The following is an 11,316-nucleotide window of genomic DNA, read 5'->3' as shown; positions in this document are numbered from 1 at the left end:
TTCATTACAATTACTTAAATACACAACTCTAGAACTATTGGTCAATATGAGAATTTTTGACGAGAATTAGTGAACAGTGGTCTACTATTGGGTGATTCAAAATGACTGTGGATGAGTATGGAAACTATGTACGAAAATGTATGTGGCAACTGTATGGGTAGGACAGAGTTGACATTTCTTTGACAGGTCGTAGTCGCGCAATTTTGAAAATTGTCAAATCAATGTGCAATGGTATGAAAAAATCAAATGCACGCTTGTGAAATGTCATACAAATGTCAACTCTACCCCACCCACACAGTTGCCACATACATTTTCGTACATAGTTGCCATACTTATCCACAATCATTTTGAATCACTCAATATTTACAACGTGGGTTCAAAAAAAAGTGATCTAGTGGTGCTTTCTTTTGTTTCTGTTAACTTATGGCGTAGCTTCACCAGTTGTCAAATATTTCGTGACAGAGGAAGGTTAAAGTTAATACGAATTTTAGAAACTGTAGAAAGAGTCAGGGCAGGGAAGTAATGTGAAATGAACGGGAAACTTCAATTTGTCATTTATCACAACAAATGAACGTATGATCAAAGTGAACTTATGGATCTGAAGGATTTGTCAACTGAAAAGACGATCTACTGAAAAAGCGAGAAAACCACGCCCTTCTTGACAACAAATTTATTTGAACACTCGTTACAATCGAACAAAACTATTAAAAATGTTACATCAATTACAGTTTTTTCCACTTCCTTCTAATTTACATATTTTTCGATTTATACTTTTACAAGATCAATTATCTAACTGATAGATGATAATCAGATAGTTGATAACGTCTTTCAAGATGTTGAAGAAAGATCCACGATTAATCGGGAGACCCAAGGGGCAACGAATTTGTGGCTTTTCTTGAACAATATGACAACAGAAAAGTCCCAAAGCTCGCCTAATCTCACTCTTGGGTCGGGTTTTGTGCACCAGATTTTGACACAATAGCAGTACTGATGTTGTCATCTTGTTAGCTTCGTCACAAGAGAAGAAAATTAAAAATCCATACAACTAGAAAAGTAATATATAAAGAGTTTCTAAGGTTTATTACACACTTACAATTAATAGTGTCGTCGTCAACACATTGCTTAGCATGAACATGACGTGGCTTAAACCCATACTGAATAACTGGTAGACATAAGAGATCATCCCCACCATTACCAAAACGATCATTTTATAAGTGGCGAGAATTTGCCAACCATAGATTTGGCTAATATTGTTCATCGACTCTACTAATGTAAAATATCAGTTAAAGCAGTCAACAGCTTGGAGAGCTTTATCGTCATTCTATGTGTTACAGAGCTGTACTAGTTTTTGAATTTTATGACAGAGCAACACTAATCTATTTTGAATTGCATTGGCTGCGTCATAAACGCACAAGACCAGCAAAAGGATTCTGTACGTTAAAAACATTCCCAGTAAGTTGTACTTGAAAACGTTTGAACCCAGAACGTTTTTGTTGGTGAAAATAGTGAAACCAAATGTCACAAAACTTGCGAGATAGGTTAATACCTTAACAATTGTTTGTTCGTTGTTGCGATTTGTAAAACCTAAAAAATTTGCAGTTTTGTTTAAAGAAGTGCGAACAAGAGACAATTTGTGGCGGTAAAGAAAGTCTTCAAAAAGACAGTTTATAAAGCAAATTGCAGCCAATAAGAAGAAGCCAAGGGCATCCAAAATGCCAGTGGGCAAAGGAATTTGTCTATACAGTATGTCCCCGGATTGAGTTTACAAGAGGGAAAAAAATTTTATTTTTGATTTTACGCAAAAACTTCAAAGGAATAACATTTTTTGCTTCATCTGAAACCCCCATTTTTGTTATTAAAAAGTATTTTTCAACACAGAGGAAGACTTAACATTAAAATCAAAGAAAATGCAGAAAAAATATTTACCTTTTTTTTTAAAAAAAATCAAATGATAATTGAATATAAAACCATTCTATTAAGTATGCGCCGTTTTCTGTACATCATTCAACCCTGTATCGAAGTTTAAGCTTCTGAACACCCATGTCTGATACATAACATTTTTCATTAAATTTTGTAATTATGTGACAAAAATCGGTCCAACATTGGATTAAATAAATTCTTTGTTCTAAAGACAACATTTTGCAACAGTAATAAGTTGTTTGTCAAAAAACCAGGCCAATTGTAATAAAATTTATAACATAAAAATTAAGTCCAAATTTGAACAAAAAATGTTAATTTAAGAATACAGTGTATCACTACTGAGATTTTAATAACGGAAATGGGGGTTTCAGATGAAGCAAAAAATGTTATTCCTCTGAAGTTTTTACGTAAAATCAAAAATAATTTTTTTTTTCCTCTTGTAAACTCAATCCGGGGACATATATACTGTATACTGAGAGAATTTTACTGAGGCTGAGCCAAATGGTCAGCGATATTATTGCAAGGAGTAAAAGCGTTGAATAAATTTGGGACAAAATAGATAGCAACGCCATGACAACTTTAAACTCATTAAAATGGAAATGGAAAATGGAAAATTTTCCACCTTCATGTAATTAGTAAAGTGATTTTTTTTTGTAATGTATTGTTCACGAAGCATTGATCAGATCATTTTCATTACAATTACTTCAACACGCAATTCTAGAACTATCGAGTGTTCACTTGAAAAGTTCTTGAGTAGTCTTTGAATTTTTTACAAGATTGTGAAGTATGTCTTAAAAGATCACTGACAAAAGTTAGGTTAGGGCTATTTATGCATCTGAAGAATTTGTCAACCAAAAAGACGATCTACGTTTGGGAAAGAGAGAGAAAAAACCACCTGCTAGACCACTAATTTATTAGAACACTCGTTACAATCGACAAAACTATTATAAAATTTAAATTAAATAGGTACCTACAGTGTTTCTCCATTTCGTTCTAATTTAGATTTTTTTCGATTTACCCTTTTACAAGATCAATATTCTAACTGAAAGATGATAATCAGATAGTTGATAACGTCTTTCAAGATGTTGAAGAAAGATCTACGATCAATCGGTATTCCTAAAGGGCAGCGAATTTGTGGCTTCTCTTGACCAATGTGACAATAGAAAAGCTTCAAAACTGCCCTGATTTTAGTGTCTGGCCGAGTTTTGGCAACCAGATTTTGACACAACACCAGAATTGACTGTATCGCCTTGTTTGCTTCGTCACAAGAGAAGAAAATTAAAATTCCATATACCTAAAAGAAAATATGGTAAAGAGCGTTTAACTTTTACTGGAAAGATACAGTTAACGTCGCCGTTGTTAATATGTTGCCCAATACAATTATCACGATATTTAAATCCATACTGAAAATCTTGTAGCCATCATAAATCGTTCCCACTATCCAGAAAACAATGGTTGTGTATGTAACGAGAATTTGCCAACCATAGATTTGCCCAACATTATCCATCGACTCGACCAATACAAAATAGCACTTGAAGGTATCTACAGCTTTAGGGTCCAAATTGTCAATCTCCGTATCAGAGAACTGTACTAATTTTTCTATTTTGTGCGAGAGCAAAACTAATCTATCTTTAATGGCATTTGTGGCATCATAAACACACAAAACTAGCAAAAATATTCTATACATTAAAAAAGACCCCATTATGACGTATATGGTAGAATCTAAATAGTTGATGTTGGGGTAAATATTAACACCAAAGGTTAGAAAAGTGGTAAAATGTGTTAACAGTTTGACAGTTCTTCGTCTGTTGTTGTGATTTGTAAAATGCAAGAAGTTTGCTGTTTCGTCTAAAGAGATACGAAAAAGAGATACTTTATGGCGATAAATGAAGTTTCTAAAGAGACAGTCTAAGATGCAATTTGTAGCCACTGCAGAGGTGCCGAGAACGTCGATAACGACATAGGACAAAGTTAGTTCTTTATAGATGAAGTTAACTTTACCGAAAACAATGCAAATGTTTATCGATATTATTGCAACGAGTAACATTGTTGGATAGATTTGGGACAAAATAGATGGCAACGCCATGACAATTTCACACCCACTAACACAGCCCACTAACACGCAAATGTAGGTATCTAATTCTTTGGGTGGTATGTTTTATTGTATTGTGTGTATTGTCCACAAGGTATCGATCACTTAATTTTTATTACAATTACTTGGTTTTACAAGTCTGGAAAAAACCAAACAAGCATTTCTCCTGATTTACTGTCAAACTGGAACACAATAATCAAATAACTGATAACGCTTCCCACAATTTGGAAAAATATTCTACGATCAACCGGTGTCCCTTCCGGATAACAAATTCTCGGGTCCACCTGACCCACTTGGCGTGCAAACTGCTTCAACGTCTTCCTCACCGTTGACGACTCGCTTTCCCGAATCAAATTGTAACAAAGCTGGACACTCAGTTTTGCGTCTGTGTTGGTCTTGTCGCAAGAAAACACGAGCATCAATCCGCACACCTGCGTGATTACAATCAGCTTTGTACCAAGGAAAAACAAGAATTACCAGCATGAAGGTGGTCCACAAGGCGTAACCAATCACTTGAACTAGGTGAAAAACTAGTCCTGTGGAGGTGAGCAAGTAGAGGAAGTATACAGTTTCGGAAAGGTACAAGACGAGCATTTTTTCAGTGAGGAACATCTGTCAACCGTAGAGTTGTCCCAGTTTTTCCATTATCTCACCCAAGGAATAGTGACACTTCATGCAGTTGACAATTTCGGAAAGCAGGAAGTTTTGGTCAGTGTGGTTTGTCAAAGAGACGATTTTTGATGTAGACGTGTGAATCTCTTGTGTAGTGATCGTGACAAGAGATAGATTTGAAGCACCATCAACAAGAATTTGTATTGGTAGACGTCCCAACCAAAAGCCTGACTCCTGGAGGAGACGTCCCATCCGAAGGTCACAACTGTCATACAGTGTGTCGCAATAATAACGTGTCTGTACTTGTGGAGTGTTGTTACAAAGCTAGTGTCGCTCTTGATGTCGAGAAACTTGTCAATCTTTTCCAAAGACTTCCAAATGGATTGCAGCTCAAGGTCGCTCACCGCAAACGTGTTTATAATACAAATGGCCGCCGCTAAGAAGTCCGCCATTGCATCCATTACTGCACTCGTCGTTCGTAGAATTTGATACATGAGTCTGGTTTTTCCGGAGACATTCCAGAAGTACAACACACAGAGAAAGAGGATAGAGATGGGGCGGTGAATCTTGTGCAGAAACGCAACTACACGGGACTTTGTCACTGTTCTAGGTGTAACTGGTCAATAAGATAAATATTTTGTTGAAAGAGAGTCGTTGCAATGCTGTTAGTCACGCATCAGTTACAATTTAGTCGTCAATTATGAAGAGTGTGTGGTTGGTAAAGTAATCGGTTGTGTATACAGGGTATTTCACGAGTGAGAATGCAACCCACAATACATTTGGAAAGCAAACCTAGATGCCCATATCCATGGGCTCATTATCACTCGTGAAATACCCTGCATTGTGGACCAAAAAAGATTGACAACGACTTTATTGTCAAGAAACATAAACAACACGTTCATTTTTTGCGTTCAAGCTTTTGCAGTACTGACAGTACCGCGTTAGCAAGACAAGAAAAAAGTACAAACGCAGTATTTGGTGAGAGTTTTTAAATCAGCTTCTGTTGGTGTTCTCGCTCTTGGTTGCGCTGCCGCCGCTCCCTCTTGCACAGATTTCGGTAGTGCACCACGGTACAAGCGTACGTGGACCAATCAAAAGCATAATACGCAACAATGCAGAACGTGAAAAGTAGAGGTGGAGGTATTACATAAATCAGAATCACAAACAGCGAAATTTGCTTGACAATTGTTATGATCGCGTTCACCACTAGATAAACTAAGTTTATCTTTTTGATAACCTGCAACACACTTTCTCATTCGTGGAAGAGAAATTAAAATGTCGGCCGACCTTGATCACGCCAACGAGTAACAACGCTCCTTGCACCAGTTCCGCGGTGACGAACAAAACAGAAATTGCCCTGTAGAAACCTGAAATCATATAGTCACCCCGACTTGATGTAAATAGAAACGCCAATGACCATAACAGGATTAGGATCAGTCCTTCTACCTTAAAAGTAACTTGTCGAATGTGGTGATTTGATTGGAGTGGTACTTACGATGTGAGCGATGCATCTGTAATGTGTCACAACTGTAACAAAACTTGGACGATTGTCCGCCAACTTTATTGTGTGAAGAATGTGGATCAGTACTGAATACTGATGAGTCCTTCGATCATATATACTAGAGTTGGATTTTTTTGTAAAGAAGCCATGTCGTCATCGCGTGTTTTCACAGATAACGCTACGTGGATGCGTAATGCAACGATTAATTCGCTGGAAGTCAACATTGCATCGTCGCTATAAAATCAGTCACATTGCGAATGATTATGCTGCATTTGCTGCAGTCAGAACACAATGCAAAGAAGCCCTGAAGAAATCATACAAAGAATACATAAAACGCACTGAAAATTTTATTACATCTGATCCGAAAAAATTTTGGAAATATATAAACGAACATACCAAATGTAACGAAATACCGAATCTCATGATCTACCACAATAAGTAAGTGGTAATGACAATATTGTTAATACCTTTGCCGAACATTTTTCTTCTGTTTATAATGATGCGGTCACCACACAGCCTGCTTCTGCTTGTGACAATCCTGTCGGTTTGAGCGTTGATTTCAAAAACTTTGACTTTACTTCAGAAAGTGTCTTTTATGAACTTACTCATCTCGACTGTAATAAAGGCGCTGGGCCAGATGGGCTGCCTCCAATTTTTTACAGAAAATGCTGTACATCACTTGCTGATCCTTTGTGGCGTATTTTTAAGTATTCACTCAACTCAGGTGATTTTCCGAACTGCTGGAAATCAGCTCTTGTTACCCCAGTGTTTAAATCTGGCTCTAAACAAAACTTCGAGAATTACCGACCCATCAGTATTCTATCAGTTCCGCCAAGGTCTTTGAAAAGCTAGTTGCCAAATACTTGTCCGCTTCCTTCAAAACTGTTATCAGTCCATCACAGCATGGGTTTTTCGCTAATAGATCTACGGTAACCAATCATTTTGCCTTTGTTAATGATGTTTTTGATGCATTTGAGGGCGGTTTTGATGTGCACTGCATTTATACTGATTTTTGCAAAGCATTTGACCACTGTTAATCACAAGATCCTTTTGAATTGAATGAATTTAAGGGTGTGAGGTCGTCTGCATACTGCAGCACTTCTGGAGTACCGCAGGACTCTGTTATCGGGCCATTATTATTCATAATCTTCATCAATGACATCACTGATAGTCTGACCTCGGCATCGCTACTGTACGCGGACGATCTCAAAATCTATAAAATCATCAAAACGCAGCTGGATGTATTTGATTTTCAGAAGGATGTCAGAAGAATTGAAAACTGGTGCGCACGCAATGGTATGAAACTTAATGTTTGCAAATGCAAGGCAATGTGTTTCAACAGGAAAACTGTGCCCTCCGTTCCTTATTATTCGTTGGAAGGGGAGCAGCTAGAAATTATCAATGTCATCAAAGACTTGGCTCTCTTTCTCGATTCCAATCTATCGTTTCATGAACATTACGACTTCTTGATTTCTAGGGGAAGAAAAATGCTGGGATGTTTAAAAAGATGGACAGCGGATTTTAAGAACTCCAGAACGATTATAATATTATATAATTCCCTGGTCCGCTCCACATTAGAATACAATTGTGTTATCTGGTCACCTTTTTACGGTACTCACATTTCGCGTATCGAGTCGGTACAGAACAATTTCTTGAAGTATTTGAAATATAAGCTGACAACTCAAAATATTAATTTTGATGATTTGCACTCTGTAGCCGCTTACATGTCTTTGCCCTCACTTAAAACCAGACGGGATTGTCACAAGCTGTGTTTTCTACATAAAATAATTAATTACAATGTTGACTCTTCTGATGCTCTGCTGCGTATCGGCTTCCTTTATGTAACCTCAGACACCCGAATTTGTTTCATGTTTACTGCCATAAACACAATTACTCCTACAATTCACCCTTGAATAGTGCCCTCCGCCTGATGGCCAACCTTTATTGTAATGTATTAGACTTCTGTGGAGTCTCGATAAATAAGTTCAAGAGTGATTGTAGGAGAGTTCTGTGCACCTGATACATTTTGTTCTTGCTGATGCTTCATGTGTGTTTTCTTTTCTTGTAATTGCTCTTTTGGCGTGAATAAACTAAACTAAACTACATCAATATTTATTAAACTGATATGTGGTGCAAACGGGCATCAAATGCACGCTTATGAAATGTCATACAAATGTCAACTCTACCCCACCCACACAGTTGGCACATACATTTTTGTACATAGTTGCCATATTTATCCACAATCATTTTGAATCACTCTATATTTACAACGTGGGTTAAAAAAAAAGTGATCAAGTGGTCTGGTGCTTCCTTTTGTTTCTGTTAACTTGTGGCGTAGCTTCACCAGTTGTCAAATATTTTGTGACAGAGGAAGGTTAAAATCAATACGAATTTTAGAAACTGTAGAAAGAGTCAGGGAAGTAATGTGAAATGAACGGGAAACTTCAATTTGTCATTTTCACAACAAATGAACGTGTGATCAAAGTGAACTTACGGATCTGAAGGATTTGTCAAAAGACGATCTACCGAACAAGAGAGAAAACCACGCCCTTCTTGACCACAAATTTATTTGAACACTCGTTACAATCGAACAAAACTATTAAAAATTTTAAATCCATTACAATTTTTCTCCACTTCCTTCTGATTGACATATTTTTGGATTTATATTTTTACAAGATCAATTATCTAACTGAAAGACGATAACCAGATAGTTGATAACGTCTTTCAAGATGTTGAAGAAAGATCCACGATAAATCGGGAGACCCAAGGGGCAACGAATTTGTGGCTTTTCTTGAACAATATGACAACAGAAAAGTCCCAAAGCTCGCCTGATCTCACTCTTGGGTCGGGTTTTGTTCACCAGATTTTGACACAATAGCAGTACTGATTGTGTCATCTTGTTAGCTTCGTCACAAGAGAAGAAAATTAAAAATCCATACAACTAGAAAAGTAATATATAAAGAGTGTCTAAGGTTTATTACACACTTACAATTAATAGTGTCGTCGTCAACACATTGCTTAGCATGAACATGACGTTGCTTAAACCCATATTGAATAACTGAGAGACATAATAGATCATCCCCACCATTACCAAAACGATCATTTTAGAAGTGGCGAGAATTTGCCAACCATAGATTTGGCTAATATTGTTCATCGACTCTACTAATGTAAAATAACATTTAAAGCAGTCAACAGCTTGGAAAGCTTTATCGTCATTGTGTGTTACAGAGCTGTACTAGTTTTTGAATTTTATGAGAGAGCAACACTAATCTATTTTGAATTGCATTGGCTGCGTCATAAACACACAAGACCAGCAAAAGGATTCTGTACGTTAAAAACATTCCCACTAAGTTGTACTTGAAAACCTTTGAACCCAGAACGTTTTTGTTGGTGAAAATAGTAAAACCAAATGTCACAAAAGTTGCGAGATAGGTTAATACCTTAACAATTGTTTGTTTGTTGTTGCGATTTGTAAACTCTAAAAAATTTGCAGTTTTGTTTAAAGAAGTGCGAACAAGAGACAATGTGTGGCGGTAAAGAAAGTCTTCAAAAAGACAGTTTATAAAGCAAATTGCAGCGAATAAGAAGAAGCCAAGGCCATCCAAAATGGCAGTGGGCAAAGGAATTTGTCTATATACTGAGAGAATTTTACTGAGGCTGAGCCAAACGGTCAGCGATATAATTGCAAGGAGTAAAAGCGTTGAATAAATTTGGGACAAAATAGATGGCAACGCCATGACAACTTTAAACTCACTAAAATGGAAATGGAAAATGGAAGTTTTTCCAGCTTCACCTAATTACTAAAGTGATTTTTTTGTAATGGTTTGTCACGAAGCATTGATCAGATCATTTTCATCACAATTACTTCAACACGCAATTCTAGAACTATCGAGTGTTCAATTGAAAAGTTCATCAAGTTCAACATTGTGAAGTATGTCTTATTATTCTCTTATTCGAGAGAACTTCAATTTGTCATTTATCACAACAAATGAAGCTGTGATAAGTTATGTTTCTGAAGAATTTGTCAACCAAAAAGAGGACCTACGTTTGGGAAGAGAGAGAAAACCACCTGCTGGACCACAAATTTATTAGAACATTCGTTACAATCTAACAAAACTATTAGAAAATTTAAATCAAATACAGTTTATACTTTTACAACATCAATTATCTAACTGAAATATGATAATCAGATAGCTGATGACGTCTTTCAAGATGTTGAAGAAAGATCTACGATCAATCGGTATTCCTAAAGGGCAGCGAATTTGTGGCTTTTCTTGACCAATGTGACAACAGAAAAGCTCTAAAACTCCCCTGATTTTAGTCTCGGGTCGAGTTTTGGCAACCAGATTTTGACACAACAACAGTATTGACTGTATCACCTTGTTTGCTTCGTCACAAGAGAAGAAAATTAAAATTCCATATATCTAAAAGAAAATATGATAAAGAGCGTTTAACTTTTACTGGAAAGATACAGTTAACATCGCCGTTGTCAATATATTGGCCAATATAATTATCACGTTATTTACACCCATATTGAGGATCTCGTAGCAATAATGAATAGTTCCCACCATCCAGAAAACAATGGTTGTGTATGTAATGAGAATTTGCCAACCATAGATTTGGCCCACATTATCCATCGACTCGACCAACACAAAATAGCACTTGAAGGTATCTACAGCTTTAGTGTCCAAATTGTCAATCTCCGTATCAGAGAACTGTACTAATTTTTCTATTTTGTGCGAGAGCAAAACTAATCTATCTTTAATGGCATTGGTGTCGTCATAAACACACAAAACTAGCAAAAGTATTCTATACATTAAAAAACACACCATTATGTCGTATATGGTAGAATGTAAATATATGAAGTTGGTGTAAATATTAACACCAAACATTAGAATAGTGATAAAATGTGTTACCAGTTTAACAGTTCTTCGTTTGTTGTTGTGATTTGTAAAATATAAGAAGTTTGCAGTTTTGTCCAAAGAGGTACGAAAAAGAGACACTTTATGGCGATAAATGAAGTTTCTAAAGAGACAGTCTAAGATGCAATTTGTAGCCACTACAGAGGAGCCGAGGGCGTCGATAACGACACAGGACAAAGATACTTTTTCATAGATGAAGTTAACTTTACCGAAAACAAGCCAAATGTTTATCGCTATTATTGCAACGAGTAACATTGTTGAATAGATTT

At 36.5% G+C, this 11,316-nt stretch overlaps 1 long non-coding RNA gene across 4 annotated transcripts; it reads right to left on the bottom strand.

Moving 5' to 3' along the window:
- Positions 1-807: 807 nt before the first annotated feature.
- On the bottom strand, positions 808-7,319 carry LOC138133304 (uncharacterized). Of its 4 annotated transcripts, none has more exons than XR_011160315.1 (5): positions 6,120-6,709; positions 4,490-6,070; positions 3,263-4,443; positions 1,094-3,214; positions 808-1,045 (listed from the first exon to the last, which is right to left on the bottom strand). It is a non-coding gene; the product is annotated as an uncharacterized lncRNA (long non-coding RNA). The 4 variants fall into 4 exon arrangements; XR_011160316.1 differs by having other exon boundaries at positions 3,263-5,861; positions 5,912-6,070; XR_011160313.1 differs by having other exon boundaries at positions 3,263-6,070.
- Positions 7,320-11,316: the final 3,997 nt, after the last annotated feature.

The sequence above is a fragment of the Tenebrio molitor genome, chromosome 6, assembly GCF_963966145.1.
Source record: "Tenebrio molitor chromosome 6, icTenMoli1.1, whole genome shotgun sequence".
Taxonomy (NCBI): domain Eukaryota; kingdom Metazoa; phylum Arthropoda; class Insecta; order Coleoptera; family Tenebrionidae; genus Tenebrio; species Tenebrio molitor.
Note: the sequence above shows the minus strand (reverse complement) of the source record. Positions and strands in the feature narration are given on the sequence as shown.